General features: G+C 38.7%; 1 protein-coding gene across 9 annotated transcripts in view; it reads right to left on the reverse strand.

Annotated features, from left to right (window-relative positions):
• SETD5 (SET domain containing 5) overlaps positions 1-25,632 on the reverse strand; it is an 83,538-nt gene extending 57,906 nt beyond the window's left edge. For all 9 annotated transcript variants that reach the window (XM_040628524.1, XM_008697927.2, XM_040628523.1 and 6 more), the window contains exon 1: positions 25,500-25,632. The gene's annotated coding sequence lies outside the window, so the exon portion shown is untranslated. The remainder of the gene's footprint in view (positions 1-25,499) is intronic.
• Positions 25,633-27,705: the final 2,073 nt, after the last annotated feature.

Below are 27,705 nucleotides of genomic sequence, written 5' to 3' on the forward strand. Positions count from 1 at the left end.
GTAACTACTATATATAAAAACTATGTTAAGTGCTATTTTAAGATGTTTCTCTTATCCAAAGCAGGAGAGGGTAGGCAATTTGCAAACTCTTTAGGCTTGCCTATGTGCCAAGTACTTCATTTTCACAACCACGAAGGGAAAAAAAAATCCTCAAGTGTGCCTCTACAATTAATGAGTCATTCTGAAGAGAAAACAACACCCTCCTCTCAAAAAAAGAAAACCCTAGACCACTCCATAGTTTAACAGTGACAAAGAGGAGTCTCTTATAGGAAGATTTTCATAAATCTCTTGAATTGTTTAGACAAGACTTATCACTGACCGGTCTTATGGAAAATTCTATTAAGAATGAAGGACAACAGGCAGCAAGAACCCTCAAAACAGACAAACAGAACCTGACCATACATGTGTCGGGATTACCAGGCAGACCAGCTGGCTAAGTATATAACAGTAAAGGAATTTAAAGCTTAACATTTCCGATACGCACAACAGATTTCCCCTCCCCACCAATAGCTGTATCTGTGTCCTTAACATATTAGAGATAATAAATGCTTGTAAAAATAGGCAAACTTTATGAAAGCATAAAAAGTAGAAGTGAAATTCTCACATAATTTCACTTCCTAAAGACACCCCAAAAATAAAAGTGTTAACTCTACAGTTCTATAATCTGCATTGTTCATTTAGCAGGTTTTGGACATCTTTCTACATGCTATGTACAAATGTACTTCCTATTAAATGATGGCACAGTATCTATCTTATGGCTCTACTATAATTTAAATCAATCCTGTGCAGGTGGATGTTTAGATTGTTGCTAATTTTCCATAATATATACAACTGAACAGTCACGTACATACACAAACATTTTCTTAGAATACATTCCCAGATGTGGAACTACTAAAATGTCATGAGCATGTATCAGAGATGTCAAATCACCTTACACAAAGTTATAACCATTTTACACAGTCCCACATAGTGTGTGAAGGCTGGCTACATTTTCTCAAAAGGTTTAAAATAATTTCAATTCTAATTCCGCTCATAGAGTCTTCTATTTAGAAGACTACATGCTAAAAGAAAACCCTAAAATGAAAGTCAACTGCAAATTCTCAACAATTCTGATACACTTTTATGACTACTGATTGGATGTACTATTGTTCTGTGAAATTCTTAATATACTAAGAGATCTCATTTGCTTTTTCACTAAATTTGGGCTGGGACCTTCAAAATAAAACATAGATAAAGCATTATTTCAGAACCAAAGTATTTTATGGTTGTCCCATGAGATAATTTTTAACTCTTTTAACAGAATGCACCAAGATCTAAATTTCTTCTTTCAGCAACAAAAAAATAAAATGTGCTAACCACCTGTAACCTAGCTAGCATTTATAGTGTTCTGATGGACAAAATTAAAGTAATCTAGAAGATTTGAGCTCTTCGGTTTCAAAGAAGTTATCAAAACTCTGTTCTGGGGTGCCTGGCTGGCTCAGTTGGAGGAGAATGTGACCCCTGATCTCAAGGTTGTGAGTTCAAGCCCCACACTGGGTGTAGATTACCTAAATAAACTTAAAAACAAAACCAAAAAACTATTCCAGCAGTTTTACCTCAAAGTATAAAATAGGAAGCCTTCATTTTTAATGACACTTGGAAAGAGAAAAAAACTTTAAAACTGTAAGAGGCTTGTCGATACTGATTTACTAAAAGATAAAGCCAAAGCACTGACTAAATTTTTACAGTGCCTACGAATTCAAGACATCCATATGGTCCAAATCTAAGCCCTGCACAAATGAGGCAAATAAACAAACAACCCCTCTCCTTTTTACCGTGCTTGCTCTAGCACCTGACTAAGAGCCTGGATGCGGAGCTATTCTTTTTCCATTGAAACATTTTATAGACTGTATTTTATCCATTCATTCACCAACATTACTCACCTCTTTATGATTTCAAGGCTGCAATATAGCAATGAACTGATCTCACTACCTCTGGGCTCTCAACCCTCCAATTTACTCTTCATTCTTTCATGACTTTAACCCTTTTACAGCGTAACTTTAATCATTATCATTCCATTATTAGGTATCTACAATGGCTCCCTAATACCTAATGGGTTAGTTCAAACTCCTTTGCCTGAATGGAATTAAGACCTTCTTTGTTCATTACTTGTTTATCTATTTCTTCTCCTTCGAAATTTTGTTCAGACTACTTATCCTGATGTTATTTTTTGTATCCTTAAAAAAAACACTTTATTATGAAAAACTTCAAACAAATACAAAACCAAAGAAAACCCTGTAACGAATTCATAAATACCTTACCTAGCTTTAAACAGTCAAACTGATAGCTAACCTTACTTTATCTGTAACCTCTCATCTTCTACAGAATTATTTTAAAGCAAATCCCAGAAATATCAGTTATATATTATCATATCTGCTGAGTGAAGTTGACCCTCGTTCACCATAAAAATAGGTGAAAGGGGCACGCCTGGGTGGCTCAGTCATTAAGCTTCTGCCTTCAGCTCAGGGCGTGATCCCAGAGTTCTGGGATTGAGCCCCACATCAGGCTCCTCCGCTGGGAGCCTGCTTCTTCCTCTCCCATTCCCCCTGCTTGTGTTCCCTCTCTCACTGGCTCTCTCTCTCTCTGTCAAATAAATAAATAAATAAATAAATAAAATCTTAAAAAAAAAAAGGTGAAAGGTGTCTGCCTATAATGGTAGGTGGTTGTGACAGAGAAAGACTTACTTTTTTTTGGCAAAAGTTTAGATAAAGAGCTTAATATAATTCATCAATTGACAGATTTGCTGAGTTATGTTTAAGTTTTACATTATACACTTATGGCTATTAAAAATGTCTTAAATTTTTTCTAAAGAAAAAAACACTGTAAGCAATTATTTTTTAATGAATTTGTTGATGAAATTTCTTGATTCTTAGGAATGCAAATTTCTCCTTATAGCAAAGCTAAGTGCCAAGTATATAAATGACCCACAGCTGTAACACAGCATTCCTATAGATTCTACAAGCCAATAAACAAAAATGGATAAAACACAGAAGAAACGCCCCCAAAACAGGTGAAATGTGATATTCTGTAAACCTGTGTACTGAAGATAAGGACTGATTACACTACACAAGCAATGGTTCATATCTGAGGTAGTGACCAACTGTTCTAATTTTTAGCAAGCAGTTTCTTAGAGTACTAGGAAAGGCTTAGTGATGATACTTAGGATACTCGACTGAGGAGCACTCTCCAGGCAAAAAATAATTCTGTAGTAATGGTGTTGCAGAACAAGAACATTTGGGATGCATATGGATGATTCCTATCTGAACCACAAAGCAAATGTAAAGGTCCAGTTAGTGGAAAATAAGTCCAAATCACTGTCAATGCAAATATACACCACTACACATTCTATTCCCAAACTACTCACTATAAGCTATACCTATGGCAATAAAATTAAACTTAAAATAATTTGTAATTTAAAAAGTGACAGTGACGGAAGTGGAAGTGATGGAAGATTAACTCAAAGAAACACTGATATATACTGCTTTGCCTAAGCAAAAAAATAAACCTGCATTTACTCATACAGTAGGTTACTGTGTAAAATGAAATCTTTGAAATGATGAGTACATTATTTCCCTAGAAGCCCAAGAGAATGAACATCTCTGGATGAAACAGCCAGTGGTTTGTTGTGACACAGGAACTTAAAAGTTCCCATCATGCATAACAAAAATATTGAACTTATGGATTGTAAACATTTTCTCTAGAGATCTTAATATGAAAAATGATTTTATTTTATTATTATTTTTTAAAAGATTTTATTTATTTATTTGACAGAGATAGAGACAGCTAGCGAGAGAGGGAGCACAAGCAGCCCGGAGTGGGAGAGGAAGAAGCAGGCTCATAGCGGAGGAGCCTGATGTGGGGCTCGATCCCATAACGCTGGGATCATGCCCTGAGCCGAAGGCAGACACTTAACCGCTGTGCCACCCAGGCACGCCTGAAAAATGATTTTAAAACCTTGACACAGATGCCCATCTTTGATCCAATTTCAGTAAACATTTCAGCTGTATTTAGGCCAAAACTCTCATTTGTTAATTAATTCTTATAATAAATTAGCCCCAGGACACTGAAAAAAATAGTACTTTTTAGTTAATGAATACAACTGGCACAGTAAGCAGCTCCAAATTCTTATGCAAAATATAATCACCATATACCATGCTTACCAGTCATTTTATTGTCTCCTTTAATCACCTCCATTGCCTTTCCTGTCATATCATAGTTTGACCCTAAGCAAAGCCAGAATTCTAGCACTGAATAAGTAGAGTAAAACACAAAGTTATCTTAGGTTCAAAAGCTATTTTCCCGTTTTGTTAAAACGTCTACTTTATAAACTTATTTTTTTCCGAAATGAAATATTTCTAAATGCTGAACATTACTTTTGAATATTGTATTTTCTTTTCCAGTACTTGGTAACCAGTATAAAAACTAAGATTTTTTAAAAAATCCTAATCCCCAGATTTTGACAAATCTCTTGTAGACCACCACTGGTAACTTTAGATTAGTGGTTCTCAATCTTTTTGGAAAAAAGGATAGTTTTTCGAAAGTGTAAAGATTTGGGGGGAGGATGGGAGAAATAGGTGAAGGGGGTTAGAAGTTAGAAATTTCCATTTAGAGTAGATCTTAAAAGTTCTCAGCACAAGAAAAAAAATTTTTTTGGTAACTATGTAAAGTGACAGATGTTGACTAGACTTACTGTGGTGATCATTTTGCAATGTATGCAAATAATAAATCATTATGTTGTATACCTGAAACTGATATAATGTTATATGTCAAATATATCTCAGATGACGCCATTAGAGTGGGCCCTAATCCAATACGACTGAAGCTTGTAAGAAGAAGAAATGTGGACAAAGACCACCAGGGAGGTGCGTGCATAGAGGGACAACCCTGTGAAAAGGTAGTAGTAGGAGGGTAGCCACCTGCAAGCTATGGATAGAGCGCTCAGGAGAAATCAGTGATGCTCAACAGCTTGATCTTGGACTTCTAGTGCAGAAATTTTTGTCTGTGGATTAAGAAAATAGAGGAAAAAAAAGGTATGAATTTGGTAATGTATTAGATCTTTTGTAATTGGGGCTCTTGCCCCACAAAGTACCAATGTCAATAACAATAATTACAGAGAACTGACAATACTTCTGCACAATACTCTTTCATTTTATGTCCTTAAAGACCATGGTCTATTTTGCTATGACAGAACTAAATAAATACCATGGTAAATGTATCAGATAAGCTTTACTAAGGATGACAAAAAAAGGGAGACAAGGATTTTTGCCTAAGAAAATGCCCCACTTTGACCTACTGGGCCAAACCACCATGAACGCCCCCCCTCAACATATGTCTTCACACTCATCTCTAAATTCTAAAACAAAACCAAACAAAACACCAAACAAACAAAAAACAAAACAACAACGAATCATGGCTCTTCAACAAATTTAGGACTTAAGAATCCACTAAGATTCAAGACTGTTTTGACTCTTCCCCCATCTGTATATAAAAGCAGGATGGAAACCCAGTTGGGTCCAGTATCAATATTCAAAAACTGACCCCTGGGGGGGGCGCCTGGGTGGCTCAGTTAGATGAGCATCTGGAGTTGACTGTGGCTCAGGTCATGATCTCAGGGTTGTGAGACCCAGGCCCTCGTCAGGCTCTGCGCTGGGTGTGGCGCCTGCTTGGGATTCTCTCAGATCTCCGTCTCCCTCTGCCCCTTCTCTTTCTCATTCTCTCAAAGAAAAAAAGGAAGAAAGAAAAAAAGAAAAAGGAGAAGAAAAGAAAGGAAAAGAAAAGAAGGTTCCTGGTATAAACTAGATTGTCACTGTTTGTCTAGCTGATTTCGAACTTAATACTTTAGTTACTATTTGAGCAAACATGAATTCCTACCAATCCTGCTCTGGTGACCTGTTCAAAGGAGACAATATTTGCCAAATTTCTTCTTTAAGGGGATATATAATGAATGTTTATTTGGTTATCAGCTTATTTTAATACAAGAACATTAATTTACAAGGCAAAAAAGTCTTAAAGACATGTTTGGGTGCTGATTGTCACCATTCCTTATTCTACTGAAATACAAATTCCTTTAGAAGGCTTGTGACTTCCAGACCTGTTATTAATGCCTTCGACTGATTTCCTTTTAAAAAAGTCTCTTTGGGGTGCCTGGGTGGTTCAGTGGGTTGAGTGTCTGCCTTCAGCTTGGGTCATGATCCTGGGGTCCTAGGATTGAGCCCCGCATTAGGCTCAATGAGCCTGCTTCTCCCTCTCCCTGCGGCTCCCCTTGTTTAAATGCACGCGTGCGCACACACTCTCTCTCTCTGGCAAATGAATAAATAAAATTTTTCAAGAAAAAAAAGTCTTTTCTTTTGGAAAAAATTACTGAGTTTACCAAGCACAACTGAGTGTGCATCTATGCTAAATTGATAAAGTAAAACTAAGGTTTTAATCTCTAGTAGCAAAATTAGGAATTCACAGATTATTTCTTTATAAGAAAACCAGCACATTCACAGGTGGGCTTTGTGGTGGTCTGTTGTTTGGCCCAGTAGATCAAAGGGGGGGGAACCTTTTCAGGCTGAAGAAGAATGAAGTCTCCTTTCTCTCTCTGGAACCAAATGGTAGGGTATCTGTAGTTCTTAATCTTTTCTTTTGAAGACAGATCACCGATTTCTGTGAAAATCTGATTAAGACTATGAACCTTTTCCTTAGAAAAACAAACAAAACTTGAGGTCAAAATTCTAGGGATTCACAGGTCTCTACTATATACCCTTTCTTGAACTGCAGCCAGTTTGATAAAGCAAGCCTATAACAGACTGAATGGCAAGGTATGGGTGACTGAAAGAGGTCTACTAACTTTTTTTAATATCAAGGAAGGCAGAATTTATAATCACTGTCATAAGGGATAATCCCAATTAAAACTCATCCATTTCCTTTCTCCATTCAGATCCAGGAGCCCCATCCATTTCTGGCAGAGGATCCTAAAGAAAAAAAGGTCAAAACTACAGAAAAGTAGCAATACCCAAAGTCCAGAGGAGAAGAAAGGGCAGATTATACTAGTGGAGATAGAAGACTCCTTAAGTAAAATAGGTAATATAGTACACTGAAAAGATCCTGGAATCATGAGGACTTGACTCATCCTGTTACTAGTTGTGTCACCACTCTGATTCAACTTGTTAATTGTAAATGACTCCACTTTACTATTTTGAGAATTAAGTGAGATAGCATTCATAAGAGAACCTAGCAAGATAACATGGCACATTGTAGGTACCCACTTTTGGTATGCAGGGTTACACTATTAAAGAAGTAAACAGGAGCCATTTTGTGGCTTCCAAGGCAGCAGTATAAAGTGGTAGAGGGAAAGCCACAGTTTAAGTCTTACTAGTAACTTGCCAAGATCACCAACATTAAGGTTTGCTAATAGTCACTGAGTAAACTGCACCCTTAGTCAAAGTATCCCAACAGTTTTCTTAGAGAAATCTTGACTGTGTGTGGGTTTCTTTTTTTTTTTTTTTAAAGTAGGCTCCAACCCAGTGTGGAGCCCAACACGGGGCGTGAACTCACCACCCTGAGATCAAGACCTAAGCGGAGATAAGAGAGGGAGGCTTAACAAACTGAGCCACCCACCCGCCCAAAGAAATCTTGACTGTTTGACATTAACCTAATTTACACAAGGTATCTTTTCAGAAACTCAACCATCTCATAGAATGAAATCTATTGTATACTGAATATACTGTTAATTTACCCAACTGTTTCCTCAATCTTCCTGTTGGGAATGATTTCCAGAATCTGTAGACTTCTTTAAAACATTATTATATCCTTTCAGTACAAAGTCATTATGTATCTATGTAGCTATTCTATTCTTTTGTTGACTGGAAATATCATGTGATAGTCACAAGAGGAATGGGGCTCAGAGGTCTAGTAATACTACTGGGGAGAGATGAAAAACACCTGAGTGTGTTTACTAAGTCCGCTTTACCAAGACTCACAACCCCAAGTCTATAGATACTTTTATTTTGAACTTTAAAAGATTTTGTGAAAAATTTCAAACAAGTATAAAAATAAAGTTTTATAAATAACGTCATTTATTCATCATTGTTTCAATGATTACCAACTCTTAATCTTGTTTCTCCTCCATTCTAAAGCAAACACCAGCAATGTATCATTTCATCGATATTTCAGCATGTATCTCTGAAAGGTAGATTCTTTTAAAAAAGAAAATGTGTGCATTTTAGCTCCTGTTTTGTTTTGGTGGGGGGGGGGGAGGAAGAAAATAACTTCAGCCCATCATTTTGTCCTTTCCTAGAACTCCCATTCCTCTATCTTAAAATATTGTCAGCCAATGTTAATTCATTTTGGCACTCCTCAATCACTCTAATTCTGAAATATTTAAAAAAACTTTTTTCAAAATATTGAAGAGAAAGGAACATTTTCAAACTCATTTTGTGAGGCCAGCATTACCCTGATACCAAAGCCAGGCAATAACAACACAAGCCAATATCCCTGATGAACACAGATGCAAAAATCCTCAACAGAATATTCATAAACTGAATTCAATAGTACATTAAAAGGACTATACATAAGATCTATTTCTGGGATACAAGGATGGTTCAACTACCCAAATCAATAAATGGGATACACCACATCAACAAAGTGAAGAATAAAAATAATATGATCATTCCTATAGATGCATTTGACAAAATTTAATATCCTTTCATGATAAAAAGAACTCTCAACAAATTAGGTACAGATGAAATGTGCCTCAACATAATGAAGACCATATAGTACAAGCCTGCAGCTAACATCACTGTCAATGGTGAAAAGCTGGAAGCTTTTCCTTTCCTTTAAGATCAGGAACAAGACAAAGATGCCCACGCTTGTCACTTTATTCAAACAGCACTGGGAAGTCCTAACCAGAGCAAACAGACAAGAGAAAGAAATAAAAGGCATCCAAGTCAGAAAAGAAGTAAAATTGTCTGTTTGCAGATGACATGGTATCGTATCTAGAAAACTCTGAAGATTCCACCAAAATGCTGTTAACAAATAAACAGCAGTAAACATATAAACAATAAACAAGCTACAGGATACAAAATCAATACAAAAATCAGTTGTTCTATACACTAACAAACTACAGGAAAGAGAAATTAGGAAAACAATCCCAATTACAATAACATTAAAAAGAATGAAGTATTTAGCAATAAATTTAGCCACAGAAGTAAAAGAGCTGTATAACAGAAACTATAAAACACTGATGAAAGAAATTGAAGACACAAATGAATGGAAAGATGGTCCATGCTCACAGATTGGAAGAATTAATACTTTTAAAATGTCCATACTATCCAAAGTGATCTACAGATTCAGTGCAATACCTTTCAAAATTCCAACGGCATTTTTCATAGTAATAGAAAAAAAAAATCCTGAAATTCCTTCTATGGAATCACAAAAGACTCTAAATAGCCAAAACAGTCCTGAAAAAGAACAACAAAGCTGGAGGCAGCATAATTCTGGACTTGAAACTGTATTACAAAGCTGTAGTTATCAAAAAGTATGGTACTCGCATAAAGGCAGACACATAGATCAATGGAACAGAAGAGAGCCCAGAAATAAATCCATATACATATGGTCAATTAATTTTCAACAAAGGCAATGAGAATGAATATACAATGGAGGAAAGGACAGTTTCTTAAATAAATGGCACTGGGAAAACTGAAAATCCAAATGCAAAAGAATGAAACTAGACCCTTACCCTAATCCATACACAGAATCAACTCAAAATGGATTAAACTTGAATGCAAGATCTAAAACTGTATAACTCCTAGAAGAAAACATAGAGCACAGGGTCCTTGTCATTGATCGTGTCGATGATTTTGGGATCTGACACTAAAAACAAGGGCAACAAAACAAAAAATAAACAAGTAGGATTACATCAAACTAAAAGCTTCTGCACAGAAAAGGAAACCAACAAAATAAGACAACCTATGGAAAGAGAAAAAATATTTGCAAACCACATATCCAATAAGGGGTTGACAACAAAAATATGTAAGAAACTCATACAACTCCCCCCTGCCCAAAATTCTTACAACTCAATAGCACACACACAAAAATCAACCAATCAACTAAACCCCATTAAAAAATGGGCAAAGGACCTGAATAGATATTCTCCCCAAAGAAGACATAAAAATGGCCACAGGTCCTTGAAAAGGTGCTCAACATCACTTATCATCAAGGAAATGCAATTCAAAACCATGATGAGAGATCATCTCACACCTGTTAGGATGGCTATTACCAAATAACAAGAGACAACAAAAGCTAGTGAGGATGCAGAAAAAAGGAACCCTTGTACACTGTTGGTGGTAATGTAAACTGGTACAGTCATTATGGAAAATAGTATTTCTTCAAGAAATTAAAAATAGAACCACCATACAATCCAGCAATCCCACTTCTGGGAATATAGCCAAAGGAAACAAAATCACTATCTTGAAGAAATACCTGTACTCCCATGTTCACAGCAGCATTACTCACAATAGCCGGTATGGAAACAACCTAAGTGTCTGTTAAAGGATGAACGGATTAAAAATTGGGATACATATCTATTTACCTACAGTGGAATATTATTCAGCCATAAAAAAGGAAATCCTGACATTTATGATGACATGAATAAACCCAGAGCATTATGCTTCGTGAAATAAGCCAGAGAAAAAAAATACTGCATAGCATCACTTACGTGGAATTGTTTAAAAAAAAAAAAAAAAAGTTGAACTCACTGAATCAGAGTAGAATGGTGGGTATTGGGCTGGGGTGCAGGAGAAGTGGGGAGACATTAGTAAAAGGGCACAAACTTCCAGTTATAGAGATGAATAAGGTTTGAGGATCTAATGTAGATATTAGATAACATAGTCACACAGTGACTACAGTTGATAATACTATATTGCAAAGTTGAAATCTGCTAAGAGATAATAACTTGAAGCTTCTCACCACCCCCCAAAAAAGGGGGGGTACACATGTGAGGGATGATTGTGTTAATTAACTCAATTGCTGGAATCCTTTCACAATGTATAATATATGTGTGTATATATGTATATCAAATCATACTGTATACAATACAGTACAATTTTATTTGTTAATTATATCTCAATAAAGATTAAACACACACACATACACACACAATCCTAAACACCAGAATTTATGAGCAATCTGGTAGTACAGAGCTCTATCTGAAAAGGTAGATGTATCTTGAAATCCTAAAGGTAAAAAATTCCTTTAACTCTGGTCAGCATATGTGCCACTAAAGCCACTTCAAATAAAACAATCTCTACTAATGTTTGGAAAGGGCCTTGGGATCTTGAAAAGAAGCTTTGTCTCTTTAAAGCTCCCTTTCCTAGTATAAATTTCTTAATGTGATATTTATATTATAAATGCATTTATATTGTTAATACCAGTACATATGTCAAGTCAGAAGCCTCAAACAGATTTCAGCTGCATACCAATTATTCCTTTGCTAAACAGTTAATTCTTTTCATATAACCAATGGAATCATGAAAATTAGGTGCTCTATTTATAGCACGAAAGCATTACTTATACCAAGGTAAAGATAAAGTTTACAGAATCGATCAAATATTACAACAATAACTCCCAAAATAAAAACTAACATTTATCGGATGCTTATTTTATACAAACCACGGTTTCTTCAATCACTTTACATGCATCAGCTCATGAAATGCCCACAACTTTATGAGTAACGTACTGCTCCTATTTAGCCAGAGAAACTCACCAAGTTAAGAATCTTGTCCAAGGCTAAAAGAAAGAAAACAGCAAACTAGAATCTGAACCTTGGTCTATCCAATTTTAGAACCTTCACACTTAATCACTATTGCTTCACCATTTGACATATCCTGATTTAATGTTTTTTTACCCTATAAGTATATTATATTATAATGTGATACACATTGCTGAAATATGAGAATGTTACTTCTTTTAGGTATTATAGTTCAAAAGCATAAAACAGCTTTCACATTCAACAGGTCTATTAATTTATAAGATTTAATATTTAAGACTTATAAAATCAAGTAATTTGAATTTTAAATGACAACATTTAAGAGCAGATGACATCCTTTCTAAGATACTATTTTCAGGTCTAAGAGGGAACCATTCAAAGAATGTTAATTGATGAGCTTTCTACTACAAGTAGCACCAGTGTCCCAAGTGGTAGTCAGGTTTAAGTACTTGAAATCATCAGAGACAAATGCAAAATAATCTAGCATTTCAAGAAAGATCATTTCTACTAGAGAAAGGAAATTTCTTATCCTGAATTATATATATTAAGGCCAGATATTCTGCTTCCTAGGAGAACAGAAAAGTCCATGATCCTCTTCCATGAACTAAAAATATTAGTTACTGAAAAATCTAGCAGCAGATAGTTTTAGTAAATTAACTTAAATGATTTTTGCGTTATAATAGAAATACTATGACAAAATCACTTTAAATATTCATGATGAATCTGTCAACTCTTACATATAGGGACAGGAAGAAAACGGGGCGGAAAAGACTATAAGCTAGATTTCCCTGACTACATGCAGATTTGTACATTTTACTTAGTAATGCTATTTTGCATAAAACAAAAAGTAATCCCTGAAAAATCTAAGATTGAGTTGAAATAAATTAACCTCACTGTCTATCAAATTGGTGGCATAGCCACATAGAAAATAATCATTCCAAGTGACTTTAAAACATAATTTGATGGTATATCCTTAGAAGGATGTATTCCAAGGGTATAAACAATCTCACTTTCCAGTGATCATACTGTTCCAGCATTCTAAAACTGTTGTGTGTGCAATGTGGGACAAAGCAAAGAGTAAAGGCCCTGGTGTTAGTGGAAACTGGGATTTGGGGCATGGGGAAAAAAAGTTAGACTTATATAAAAAATAATGTGGTACTGAATTCCAAATAAAAGTTACCAAATACCAACAACTGGTATTTTTTAAAAGAAACAAAAAAAGAAAAAACATTTTTTAGTCCTGTTCATTGAAAAGATCTAGAAACAAGGACCATCCCAAGAGTAATGAACACTCCTAGCAACCACACTGTGGTCTCTAGGTACCATTTCCCCCCTAAAAGAAACCAGTGTGTTGCAGAAATGAGTAATTCCAAGTTTGGGGCAGAAAATGTACAAAATGATCCTAGAACATCCTGTCACACTAGAAGGCAAGGAACCAATCAAAAAAATAAGCCAGGAAACAATTGAGAATAAGTAAAAAGGGCTTAGAAGACAACAGCCAAATGTAGGACAATTTGAATGTCAAAAATAATTAACTGCATGGGACTGAAACATATCAAACATATTTCAGATCACAGGTACACTATAATAACACTTCAATGATCACCAATGGAGGCTGCTAGGTTACCAACCCATTATTTTGAAAACCGGTAAGGGGGAAAAAACAAACACTGATCTTGCCTTTTGCACTCAAAATATACCTTAGGATAACCAAATATACGAGAGGGAGTACTACAGAAAATAAATGAAGTAGTGATAAAATATCACCACTTTGCAACAATAAAGGAAATAATGGCTCTTAGGCCCATTGTTCTCAACGTGTGGTTTGAGAACTGCTGAAGTTCCCCAAATTCTTTCAGGGGGTATGTGAAGTCTTTCTCTTTTCAACTACATATCAATGTGAGGGCAGATTTTCTTCAGTCTTCAACCAAAACAACTTATCACAACAAATTAAATGCAGAAGCAGTTGTGAGAAAGCAGCTGTCTTCTATTAAGTCAGACACTGAAGAGATTTGCAAAAATGTAAAACAATGCACTTTTTAAAAATTTTGGAAATATAGTTATTCTTCATAAAAGCAATGTCATTTATGTTAGCAGGATTTGCTACCATTATTTTAAAATTAGCTGATAAGTAATTAAAAAAATTTGTTTCAATTTCTAATCTGGTAAATCTCGATGTAATCCTTGGAATCTCTTTGGGGCTTTCAATTTTTAAGAGCGTAAAGCTTAAGAATGGCTGATCCAGGCAATGAATACCAATAGCAGCTTAACATCACATAGATATTATGAAACTTTTTAAAAAAATATTTATTTATTTGACTGAGAAAGAGCGAGGAGATAGCGAGACAGAGAGAATCCTTGAGCAGACTCCCTGCTGAGCTCGGAGCTAGATGCACAGGAGCCAGATGCACACAGCTCGATCCCAGGACCCTGAGATCATGACTGAGGCAAAATCAAGACTTGACACTTAACTGACTGAACAACCAAGGTGCCCTATGTTATGTAACTCTTAATGGAAGTACAAAGTACTATTATAAAGTATACTTACAATCCACCTAATAACTAATTTACATGAAATATGGGCAGGGGAGGACATCTAATGCAATATGCTAAATGACACCATGGAGATGCAGCCTCCAACATCCACAGTAGGAACTCTTTACACAATGGTAATTTTAACAAGTATATTACATATAAAAGAGAGAATCCATAAAGTACAAAGACTCAAATTTATCAGCCTAATGCAATGTACAGACCTTATCCCGATCAAATGGAATCGTTTACTTATTTTTAAAAAGATTTTATTTATTCATTTGCGAGGGGAGAGAGGCAGGGGTAGGGGGGAGGGAGGGAGGGAGAGAGCGTGCCTACAAGCTGGGGGGGGAGAAGCGGGAGAGCAGACTCCCCACTGAGAAGGGAGCCCGACCCAGGGCTCGGGGTGCAGGGCTCAGGGCTCCATCCCAGGACCCTGAGATCACGAACTGAGCTGAAGGCAGATGCTTAACTGCCATCCAGGCACCCCCAAATGGGATGATTTAAATAAAATCCAAAGGGAATCCATTTTTCTTTCTTTTTTTTACTTTATTTGTAATTATCAAATCTGTATATATCCTCCCTCATCAACACCTAAAAGCAAAAGAAAAAGGTGTTCCAAGAACTGTTCATGTGGAAATAGGGGTTAAGACAGGCCAACAGATAAATCCTAGCAGAGAGGAGAACCAAAGAGCTATATAAAAGAAAATTGGGTTGCTATGTAGTCAAGAAAAGTTCCACGATCCTCTGTAATTAGGGCAAGCATATAATTTATGGCCCAAACTGGGACATTTTTGAGAGTGAAAGGGGGGCTATTACTAATTATGGGTTGGCATAAACCAGGACTGTCCCAGGGAAATTGAGACATACAGTCACTCTATCTACAAAAGTTTAAATTTATTTTTTTACTGTTTTCACAAACGATATTCAACTCAGTCCTCTGAGTAATGATTTTCCAAAGAAACACATTCATAATATTATAAAATTCAGAAAAATTAAAGCATTCTATAAAATTTTTCCCCCTCTTTCTTGCTTGGCACATAGTTACTTCATAAAGTGTGATGTCTGTGTCTTTTCTTGTTGCTCAGTTTATTCTACAAACTTCAAGCCATTCCTTTTCATAACAACTATTCATGATAAACTATGAAGGGAAAGTTACACTTATTCAAGAGCTTCGCTTCTCTTAAAATACAGGTCTTCCCATGGGCCTCCACACACGGCCTGCTAAGACTCCTACTCAGTTGATGAATGGATACCTTATTCCCAGTAACACTTCAAATCTTAGTGACCTAGGAGTTAAGTTAGGAAGAGTGAGGTAAAAACATCTGGCTCAGGTTAACCAGCCGAGGCTCCAAAGTAAGAGCCTTGGGGTTGGCATTATTACCTACTTATTCTGTTCTAAGTAGTCTGGCTACAGTAAATTCAAAGCTCCGTAGCGATGCTAGCTTAATTTTCTTTTGGGGATTTTTAGTAAATATCTGGTTTTAGTATTGCTCATAAAATGAGCCACCAATAAAGTGACTACCCATTTAATCTGTGAGTATTTTATGCCACTTCATAAATTTTAAAATACCGGGTAAACTTTTTCAATAAAAGTAGCCTAAATATGAAAAAATGTAACAATACAGAATAGTTTTAGCTTCATCCTAAAATGTGCACCAATACCATGTCAACCTACCCTTATTTTGTTCTATTACTAGGTTATGACTTTAAAGTTCTAACCGCCATAAATAAAACTAAATATGTCTAGCAAGAACAAAAATAATTAAAAAGAGACTTCAAAAATTTGGACTTGCTTCTACATTTTCCTCAGATCTTCCTGTTATTTATTTGTTTATTTAGTCATTCCACTTAATATTTTTCAGGCTGTGGGCCTGAAGACATTTAATTTGTGTGGCCACAGTAATTTGCACCATAGAAATTGAGAAAATAAAAATTTATGCATTCGTACAACAATCTAATGCTACATTCAGCATGCAATCAATCCTACTGCCCTAAAAGCCCGTTTTGTCTTTGTTCTATTTTAGGAGGTTAAACTCTTTTGTCTTTAGAACTAAAATACAGTTTAAAAAAGTGCCCTTTAGATTCTAACCCAAACTTTATCATAATAAACATTTATTTTTTAAGTAACCGTATCTGTCTCTTCCCTTTCTGTCTGGTTTCTCTTATGAAACAAGTCAACTCTCAACAGCCTACATTAATAAAGGAAAATGTAACATAAATGCAGAGGCAGTCTAATTGCCAACAGGTCTTTCCACTTAAATAAAACCTTCCTTGGATGCTGGGAATGCCCAAACAGTTGCTTATTAACTAGAGATCATCCTCCTTCACAGAGATGTGAGAGTACAAATTGTATGTGTTGTGGCAAGCACTGAGGCTGGCAGAAAGAAAGAGATTTTAAACATAGGCCAAAGATCGTAACAGGGCAGGAATAAAAAACCATGGAGACCAGAGGGGGGAAGGGGAACAAGACCACAACAACCTCATACAAAATGACAAACAATGGGTGCAAATATCAAACAATGAGATCCATATGGACATATGTTAAAATTAACATGTTAACATTACAAAATATGCTAACATGATACTAGAACATCCTAACCAGATCATAATTTCTAAGAGTTATGCATTTATAATCCCTTACTATACTCAGCAGTACACACAACTTATTAGATTACTGGGTTTTATTTGACTCTTCATATTTCAGGAGTGGGGAGAAGAAAATCTCAGCATCAGAAGACAATAAAAATGGTAAAAATTCTTGTTTGGGGTGGTGATAAGGGAAAGAGAAAGCTTTAAGAAAATAAATTACACAGCTTGAAAAAAGAACTGAAAGATGAAAAATTTGTGTGCAAACAATTAATTTCACCTCCACTAAAGTAAAGGGACAAACATATATATAGGTTTAACTTTTTAACCTTATTTTAGTCTTAGGTCTATGTTACACAAGTAAGTAATTCCCAATAAAACTGCAAACATTATCCACAGAAGAGATTTCTCCCTTTCTTCAAGTTAATACTCGAGGTGGCATCTGGTGGTAATGATGATTGTGTGAACAGCCAACGAAAATTAAGTATGCTTAAAAACATTTTTTCTTCCTGTAAGGCTAAGAATCTGAAATGGGTTTATTAAGAAACAAAGTGGAAGACACTGAAGTTATAAAATCTCTTTCACTACTGACTTTTAAGGACAAATTAACTTTGTCCTTAAATACATATAAACAAAGCCATAACCTAACCATAATAAAAAATCTTATGAGCCCATCCAATTTTCCCCCTTTGTCCTAGTTTCTTTTTTGCTGGGGAGAGCCGTTGTGGGATAATAATAGCAGGAAATAAGGTGGAGCAGCTGCACAGGCAAGATGAGGTACAGTGCTGTGTTTCACCTCCATTCTCGTCTACTGCTGGTGAGGTCTCACTGAAAATCAATTAGCTGTTTGGGGATCCAAAGCAGTTATTAAAACCTCTGGGATCAAAATTTGCCCCCCTCTCACCCCTGCCCCAAACTTTTTTAGGGCCTCTGACAAGATTCAGGTAATAGTAGCAGAAGAACCCAAGATGAAGAGATTTCTAGTTATTTGGGAAGAGGAGTGTGTGTGTACATGCACATGTGTATGAAAGGATGTTTACTCTAATGTTAGCAATGTGGTGCATGTAGAGAAAACAATCTGGAATGGAGGCCAGGTTTTGAACTAGATGGCTTCTATTTTAGTCCCACAAATCTATGGAAATAATCCACGTGAGCGAACTATAAAGAGAAGAAATGACTATCCCGAATTTTTATGGTAATAAAAAATATAGCTCACTAAACTTCATGTTGTTGCTATTTCACTAATAAAAAAACCTTCTAACTAATGGCAATCATAATTACACTCAAATTTACCTTTTCAGGTCAAAACATTATATCCCTACTGCAAAAACCATTACATATAAAAATATAATGTTATTACACTCAAATTTACCTTTTCAGGTCAAAACATTATATCCCTACTGCAAAAACCATTACATATAAAAATATAATGTTAAGTGGGTAACATATGTATCTTTCCTTCACAGAGGATTGAAATGACACAAAACTTGACCAGGTTTGCTTAATATTAGAATGTGCATTAAAGACCATTTTTTCTAGTTATTCTATTAAGTTAAAACATCTCTTCTTTGCTAACAGTCACAAGGTCCAAAACTATGAGCAAAAGTTAGCACTGCAGTTCCCTTTATCATCTCTGGCATAGTTGGGATAGAAGGCAAAGCTTTAAGGCTAGTTTAATAACACTGCAATACAGGTGGTACCTCAATATTAGGTACCTCAATGTTAAGTAACAGATGTACTCTTGGAAAACTGAGTTCAAACCAATTATCTCCAAAAATCAAATTCTCTTAAAATATATTAAGCATTTAAAAGAACCTTAGCATACCCTCCTTTATAAAAGAGGAATCTTTTCTGGGGGCGCTTGGGTGGCTCAGTCGTTAAGCATCTGCCTTCGGCTCAGGGCGTGATCCTGGGGTCCTGGGATCGAGCCCCGCATCGGGCTCCTCCGCTGGGAGCCTGCTTCTTCCTCTCTCACTTCCCCTGCTTGTGTTCCCTCTATCGCTGGCTGTATCGCTCTCTGTCAAATAAATAAATAAAATCTTTAAAAAAAAAAAAAGAGGAATCTTTTCTAATCCAAATAACTGCTATCTAATTTGTATGTGAATGCAATTCTTTTATACATATATTTTTTTAAAGCAACTGGCATACATGTACTGTTTGACATTTATTTTAAAAGTAACTAAAAATAGGGGCACCTGGCTAGCTCAGTCAGTGGAGCATGCACTCTTGATCTCAGGGTTGTGGGTTCGAGCCCCACCGTGGGTAAAGAAATTACTTAAAAATAAAATCTTAAAAAAAATAAAAAATTAAGAAAACTAACTAAAAATACTGTTCAGGACACTGATTGGTTTAACGTTTCAATGAAAACTTTAAAAAGGGCCCAAACTTTGAAATATTTCATTGTGATTTTGCTTAAAGGGCCAGGTAACTGACAAATCTCTTCCAACTCCACGATTCATATTATTCTAATAAGCTAGATGCAACCACCCCACTTTCTGCTGGGAGCTGAATACAAATGTATCAAACTGGGTTGTGCCTAACCTAAAAAGGGGGGAGAGCACCTTGGGAGTAATTTCCAGGGAATATCACGTTCTCCAGGAAGTAGGGATGAGACAAATAAGTAGCCTTTTTCAGTTAGCATTTTATATGATGGCAATCCAACACATATATTCTGTAGGGTGCTCTCCATATTTCTGGTCAAAAACTGGAGCTAACAGGGGCACCTGGCTGCCTTGTAGGTAGAGCATGTGACTCTTGATCTCAGGGTTGTGAGTTCAAGCCCCACACTGGGTGTAGAGATCGCTTAAAATAAATAAATGAAATCTTAAAAAATAAAGTAAAATTGGAGCTAACAATACGCAACTATTTCACAAAGCGAAACAAATTATTCTACCTATTCTGGCCTAATCCTAGTCTAAATAAAGACTATATATATATATTGAAACATAAAAGTTTTATGCAGATAAAATATTCTTTTCCATTTCTTAATGAGAATTCAGCTGTCAGATGCTCTAGAACTGGTTTCCTCAGGAGGTGACTTGTATTCAGGAGGGTGGAAGGCATGGGATTTATTTTCTTTTAACCTATACAAAGCTTTAGTTTTTTATTTTTCCTTGGAGGAGGCAATGGGTCTTTATCCGATATTCAGGGATATACTAAATTTGGGGTTAAGAGTATATAGTTGGCACAAATTCAATGCTCGAGTGGGAACTATAAATGATTTCTTTAATTGTATGCCAAACTGAATAATCTCCCAGGGAAAAGAACCTCCTCCTCCTGCCTTTCCTACCTCTTGCCCCTCCCCCACCAACACTGCCTCCCCGCTGTGTAAAGAGCCCTTTGTCCTGCCCCGCACTTATCTAGCTGTTTGGCCATATTGACAGGCCAACTAAAAGCATAATAAGGGAGTCAGTCTGACATAAGCAGCTGGCAATTTGAAACAAAAATCTTCCTTTTCTACTCAGACCAAATCCTGCTGCAGAAGTCTCAGGCTCCTCCCATGCTTCCATCTATTTTTCAAACAGAGCAGCAAGGAATTCGGCATTTTCCCTTAATTAGGTAGCACGTCAAAAACTTGAATCCCCAGACAGAAACAAATTCTTACAAATTCCTATATCCACTGCTTATTTTATGATTCATAACATAGGCCAAAGAGTATACCCAGCTCTGGGTGTATATACATACCCAACATAGCTAAGGAAATGATTCTTACCACTTCAATTTGCCATCTAAACTCTGAAAATTCTCAGACTACAAGGAAGACAGAAAAGCACAGAAGAGAAAGCGGTCAGACCAAACCAACACGCATATACATAAAGCAAAACTCGGTAATAATCTTGGTATTTTAACAATACGAAGATACTATTCCAATAAGCAAAAAAATTTATTTTCCTTGTCTTTATATCAAAGATACTTAATGTGACCCTTACATCTCTCCCGGAGGTATTCAGCAAACAAAATCAATATGATGGAAAAACTGAGTGAGACAGGATGGGATTACAAATTCCTTCCTCAGTGAAGCTCCTATAAAGTAGGCTGAGATTTAGTGTCATTGTTTCTTTATTATTTGTCATGGTTTCCTTCATAAAGTTTTTCTAAAGTGATGCTTTCTAACAGTCCCCCACCCCCATTACTGGATATCAATTTAGAACTGAATATACAATAGGACAATTTCAGAAGATTCTAAATGATTTAACAAAATATGTATTGATAAATGAAAGAAATGGTATTCTATCTTTCATCAATTTCTCTGAATCTTTACCACAAGAGAGATCAATCGCTACAGCAAGTGAAAGGTTAAGGTTAAAAGTGCCATTTCATCATGTATTTTGGAATTGTTGGCAGTAAGGAATGGTACCAATACTTGTCTAACACAGATGCATTATACTTATTTTCTAAGGACTGCCTCTGAAAGGAATTTTTCCCAAGTAGGTTCCACACCTAGCATGGAGCCCAACACGGGGCTTGAACTCACAACCATGAGATCCAGACCTGAGCTGATAACAAATAGGAAGCTTAACCGAATGAGCCACCCAAGCATCTGAGAGGATGTTTTTAATCAAATTACAAATAACTACCAGTCGTATTACTAAATATACATTATCTCACACATTTTACAGAGCTCAAAGTACATTTTGTCTTAAAGAAAATAACCTTCTCAGTAAGTTTTAGTTTTCAATACCTGAAAGTTTTATAAATAAAATTCACTGCTAAGCCTTCTAGTTTCAGACTGAGCTGACAAATCACCAGAGCTGAACCAGAAATTAGAAGAAAATTTCATTCTAGATCATAATCCAATTTTCAATAAGATGTATCCAATGATTGTTGATAACTGTGGCCTCATGTTTCATTAAGTTATTTCAACACGAAGAGGATAAGGTAAGAGCGGTTGTCTGCACAGCTCCATTTTGCACTATATTATTCTCCTATCCAAAAGCAAAAAATGAGATGTCAACCCTCCATTAGAAAGGCCAGAGTAAGTTCAGAAAATATGTAAGTTCCTAGACACAAAACAGTATCAGAAGATACAAAAATTTTCAAACATACTGGTTAAATAAATCCTATGAAAAGGGCCTCTATGATCTTTCAGAAAATGATTACATCAAGATCACAAAGGGTTCCAAACAATAGAAAATACAAGTGAAAAAGCAATTATTTTACAAGGTAACTTTCATGTTATGTAATAACTTAAACTAAAAGACATTTACATTTATATCTAAGCTATGTTAAATACCCAGTATGAGTGAAACCATCTTTATTTGATATGGCATCTTTTATATGTAATACTAATAAGAATAGAACCATCTAAAATTATTCGTTAAAGGTTCTATTTCATTAGTTTGCTTGTATCACTAAGAGACAATGCAAGCCACATTTGTGAATGACAAAACTCACTTCCATTCTTTTTGGTTCCCTGCCACAAGTGCCAGAGTCAGATTACACATTATAGATGATTGTGGGATTTAAGTACATTTACATGAAACTGAAAATATCAAAATTCTGGGGTAAAAAAATAGGATGCAAGCGTCTTGGAGGGGTGGGGGGAAGAAAACACACCGACATCTGTTAGATACTATGTAAGTGGTGGTATATTTGGGTGGTGGTTTTCCTTCAAGTACTTCCATACTCAACAAACTGTTCTGCCGAATCAAAGATCTGCCTAATGTGCAAGAGCTGTGGGGGAAAGGGAGACCACATAAGGGGTTCAGAGGCTCTCTTTTCAAGTATCCTGTACTCTAGACTTACTCGATTTCTGAATATTCCTTCTGGACCATCCTTTATTTCAAATGGATCACGGCCAAACATACATCCTTGTGATCTTACAAGACTACATCCAACACATATATAATGAATCAATTTTATAGGTCAAATGCCAAAGAAAAAATCTAATCGAGAGAAGTCTATACTAATACAGAAATTAAGAAAATACTTCCGAGATTTATATTTAGAAATCATTCCAAAAAGAGCAGTTCTTTTTAGAGTTTACAATTCCAAATGTAGTAATATGCTTAGCGAAACTTATCTATTCAATAAAGTAAACGTGGCCTAACAACTTGAGAGAAGGAAGGAGGCACACAAACAACAAAATATCAAAATTAATTCAATAATTAAAGAGATGGAGGAAACACGTCAGTTGCTGAAAAAAGAACGGATTTTTCCCATTCTGGTTCTCTGGAGGATCCTTAAATTCTTATTACTTTGGTTATAAATGGATTGAAAAATTAAAACTCTAATGGAACTTTCAGATCTATCCAAGCACAAATCCTCAGATAAAAACCGAAAATCTGCCCAAAAAAACCCAAAAACAAAAACAAAACAAGAAGAGTCTTTAACTACGATCCATTTTCCAGATGCTGATATCCAAAATGGATAGAAGGTTCTGAACTGCTAACTCTCATCTCCCCACCAATAAAATGCAAACCAGCTCAGCAGTCAAAATTCCCAAGAAAGCAAGGTTTCTTCTTAGTCCTGAAGCAGCCATCGCCTAAGTGCAGCTCCCTGCAGCCAACAGCATTAATGGACGCTGCACTGCTGTCCTTCCCTGGAGACAGCAGCCAGCACTACTCAAGCTTCTCACGTAGCAACCAGAGCTCCAGAGCCAGCAGCTGCTGCTGCCTTGTATACTCACCCCTGTGATCCAACCCAAAGGAACAACCTTCTCCTTACCCCACCCCCACTCCTTACATACTCTTTTTTCTTTTTTTTTGGACCAGTGCTCCCTGCCAGAAGGGCTGGAATTATGCTTTTAGAAACAATCTTAAGGTCACCCTTTTAGTTTTAAACTAAGGTCTTTTATTAAAAAAATAAAAATTCACCAAATAAATTCCAAATATCCATTTTTAAATTAAGCCAGTAATTGTAGGAATGAAGATTAAGTTTTCATCTTTAAAAGGCCAATTTTCCAAACACTCTCTTTATAGTCAAATTTAAATTTGCAGCTAGAGACAGAGCCTTGTGTCTTATCAAAGGACATAATTCATTTTTCTATACATAATGACAGTGTGAGTAACCCTTGAAGACTCTAATCCCGTAACGGGCCAGAATTTGGGGCTATAGAAGAAAACTAATGATCCTCCTGAGAAAACTGGAAGAAATCCAATAAAAAAAATTTTCTTGTGTCCTCCAAGAGGCCCAGAAACCTCTGATTATGTGAATATTCTTGCTTTAGTCCTAACTCACATCCACATTACACACATCTAAAATTACCACTTACAACTTTTCTCTTAGAGTGACCTAAAAACATTAATGACATAAAATTAACTATCAAGAAATTTTCCCAAATAAGATACACAAACACTCTCCTGAAAATCTCTGAACACTCAACTCAGCTGGATCCTCCCCAATCAAAAGTATAGCTATGCAACATGGGCCCAACAACAACAAAAAATGTAAATACGATCTGGATCACAAATATGTCATTTAAAAGAAACTTGTTTAGTCAAGTTATAAAAGAAATTAGCAGAGAACCTGGGGACTTTTTCACTAGTATGACCACGGAGAAAATTGGAGAAATGAACTAAAGTACAGACAAAGCCCAATGGAACCCTGAGCTCTGGGTAAGAAATGAGTTACTGGTGAACACATTGCACAAGTAACATGAGAAAGCAGAAAATGCAGGTCATACACGCACCCCTGACCCAGACCAGCAGAGCTGGCTGCAGCATCAGTATCCAAGGGAAAGACCAGTTATTCCTACGAAGTGAGACAAGCAAAGGCGCTCTATAGAATAAATTAGCATAGAAGGGGCTTTCCCAACAGTTCAACTTTCCCTCTCACGCAATTCACCTACTTAAATAACCAGGGCTTTTTCTTACCACCATTCACCTCACATCCCTGGCTTCCACGCAGAAGGAAAGGGAATTCATAAAGGGTAAATTTTCCTGCTTTTAAGACGTTCTCAAATGATCGCTCTCCACGCCCAAGGCAGGAAAAACGACACAATCTGGCCCAACTCCAAAGCTCGAACCCTACAAATTCAATGAGGCTATCTCAGATACTGGGGCATACGCCACTGAGAGCCCAAGAATGTGAAGTGGGGGTGGCGAAGGTAACGTCTCTAGTGTGGGAAAAGAAGAAATCATCTGAGATGGGGGCCCGAGAACGAGACTGAAGGCGTCCAGAACATTATGGAGGGGGGATCGAGCTCCCCCCCGAGAGATCAGAGTTGTCACAAGGCCGCGCGAAAGGGGGTGGGGGTGGGGGTTAGGGAAAAAAAGTATGCCTGTGCATTTTTAGAGGAGGGCAGGGAGAGGCCTATCCTCAAGTAAAAGGTAAACGTGGAGTAGGCAGTTCCCAGAAAAAGGGGTGAAGAGGCGTGGGGGAGGGGAAGCGTCCTGACCCAGGAAAGGCATGAAAAGGGTACTGGGGTCGACTAGATTACGAAGGGGGCCTCTCTCCCTGGGAAAGAGGGGTGCAATGGTGTGTGCGGGGCAGCGAGGGGGATGAGAAGGGGCAGCATCCTCCTGTGAAAAGCCTGGGGAGGGCCAGGCCCACGTCCCGAGAGCGAGCGCGGGGAGACGGAGGAGGTGACCCTTCCCTCCCCCAGGGCCCGGTCGTGAGGCTAGGTCTCTCTTTTCTGTCGGACCCTTACCTTGTCCCAGGCGCTGCCGGGGCCTGGGCCCGGGCTGCGGCGCACAGCACTCCCGGGAGGCAGCAGGACTCGAGTTAGGCCCAACGCGGCGCCACGGCGTTTCCTGGCCGGGAATGGCCCGTGCCCGTGAAGTGGGGGTGGGGGACAGAAAGGCGGAGCGAGCCAAAGGCGGGGAGGGGGAAGGGCCAGGGAAGGAGGGGGGGGCCGGCACTACAGTGTTGGCGGACTGGCGGGACTGGGGCTGCGTGAGTCTCTCAGCGCAGGCGGGCGGCGGCCGCCCCTCCCCCGGCGGCGGCGGCGGCGGCGGCGGCAGCTCACTCAGCCCGCTGCCCGAGCGGAAACGCCACTGACCGCACGGGGATTCCCAGCGCCGGCGCCAGGGGCACCCGGGACACGCCCCCTCCCGCCGCGCCATTGGCCTCTCCGCCCACCGCCCCGCACCCATTGGCCAGTTCGCCGCCAATCAGCGGAAGCCGCCGGGGCCGCCTAGAGAAGAGGCTGTGCTCTGGGGCTCCGGCTCCTCAGAGAGCCTCGGCTAGGTAGGGGAGCGGGACTCTGGTGGGAGGGGTGGACCGGTGGACTGGAGGGAGTTGGGTGGCTGAGGCGGTCCGACTAATGGATGGGGGTTGCCTTCCTACGCGGGAAGTTGGGAGTATAACGTTTGTTAAGCTGGAAGGGAAAGAGGTGGTCAGAGGCAGGCAGGAGTGTGGCCCGCCCTGCGGCAACCGGAGGGGGAGGGAGAAGAGCGAAAAAGGCTCGAATCCGGACGGAGCCATTGCTCCTGCAGAGGGAGGAGCGCTTCCGGCTCACCTCTTGTCATTGATTGGCCGCTTCTCCTCCCGCCGTGTGTGAAAACACAAATGGCGTGTTTTGGTTGGAGTAAAGCGCCTGTCAGTTACAGCCTCGGGAGTGCGCAGCCGCCTGGGGACTCTCGCATTGCTCCCTGGGTGGGATGGGTAGGTAGATGGGGTGGGGAGAGAGCTGGAGGACGGGCGCGGTCGACCTCCCGCGAGGGGTGGAGGGTCAGTGAAAGTGTCTCCCGAGCGGGCGTCCTTCCACCCGCCCCTTCCTTGGAGGGAGTCGGTTTACCCGCCGACTGCTCGGCTTCGGCATCTGATTGGTTGCTGAAGCCCGGGGGACGGCCCCATGCCATTGGCTCGAGTCCCAAATGAGCGAAACCACTGAGCGGGTCAGCAGGGGTGGGGGGGGAGGCGGTCGTTGGTACAGTCCTTCCCGAGGCCCAGCGCCGCAGTGTCTGGCCCCGCGCCCCTGCGCAACGTGGCAGGAAGCGCGCGCTGGAGGCGGAGGCGGGCTGCTGGGCCGAGGCTTCTGGGTGGCGGCGACTGCGGCTCCGCCCCGGGCGTCCGCCGCCTGAAGGACGAGACAAGCCGGATCTGCTCTCGGACTCGCGGGGGTGGGGGAAAGAGCGGGGGTCGGTCTTGCTGGTTTGTGGGAGGGAGGTGCATGTTCTCCCAAATATCGGCGCGACCTGCAATCCTAAGGGATCTGCAGTGGAGGAGGCGGAGAGAAGGCCGCACCCTTCTCGGTAGGGGGAAGGGAGTTCCGCAATACCTTTATGGGAGTTCTCTGCTGCCTCCTGTCTCCTAAGGACCGCCCTGGGCCTAGAAGAATCCCTCCCTCCCCCGCGATCTCGTCATCGCCTCCATGTCAAGTCGCTCTTTCTCGTTTGTGGGCGGTACTCTTTTGCCCAGCCTTAACCTGGTGTCTGGGCGTTGTCCTGCAGGGGATTGAGCAGGTGTTAAGATTTCTCTCTTCCCACAGACTTGAGTTTGTGTCACAAAGTAATTACAATAGGGGTGGAGGAGGGAAATGGGAGTCCAGGCATTCACCTCGGACTGATTTTAAGCATCAAGACTGTGTGTTATTACTACTTAAGACCCTTTTCGTAGTATTTTTCCTCCAGGTAAAGGGGAGATTAAAGACATGGTCATCCGAGTTTTTTACTCACCCGATTTGAGAACCTTGCTTACACCACCAAAGCATTTCAAATTAAATATTAATCTTAAAATTTTAGGCCCTTTCCTTGCATCCCTAGGGTTAGGGATCTTCGCGCTCGCACTCCTACTTTGAGCCCATTTTGCATTTGTTGTACTTGCTCTTTCAATCCGAGACAGCAGTGGCTTTCTCCTGTCCTGTTTTTGGCAGCCCGGTGAGTCATGAAACCAGACAGATCGGTTCTACTGCC

Source organism: Ursus maritimus, unplaced genomic scaffold, assembly GCF_017311325.1.
Source record: "Ursus maritimus isolate PB19 unplaced genomic scaffold, ASM1731132v1 scaffold_14, whole genome shotgun sequence".
In the NCBI taxonomy this organism is placed as follows: Eukaryota; Metazoa; Chordata; class Mammalia; order Carnivora; family Ursidae; genus Ursus; species Ursus maritimus.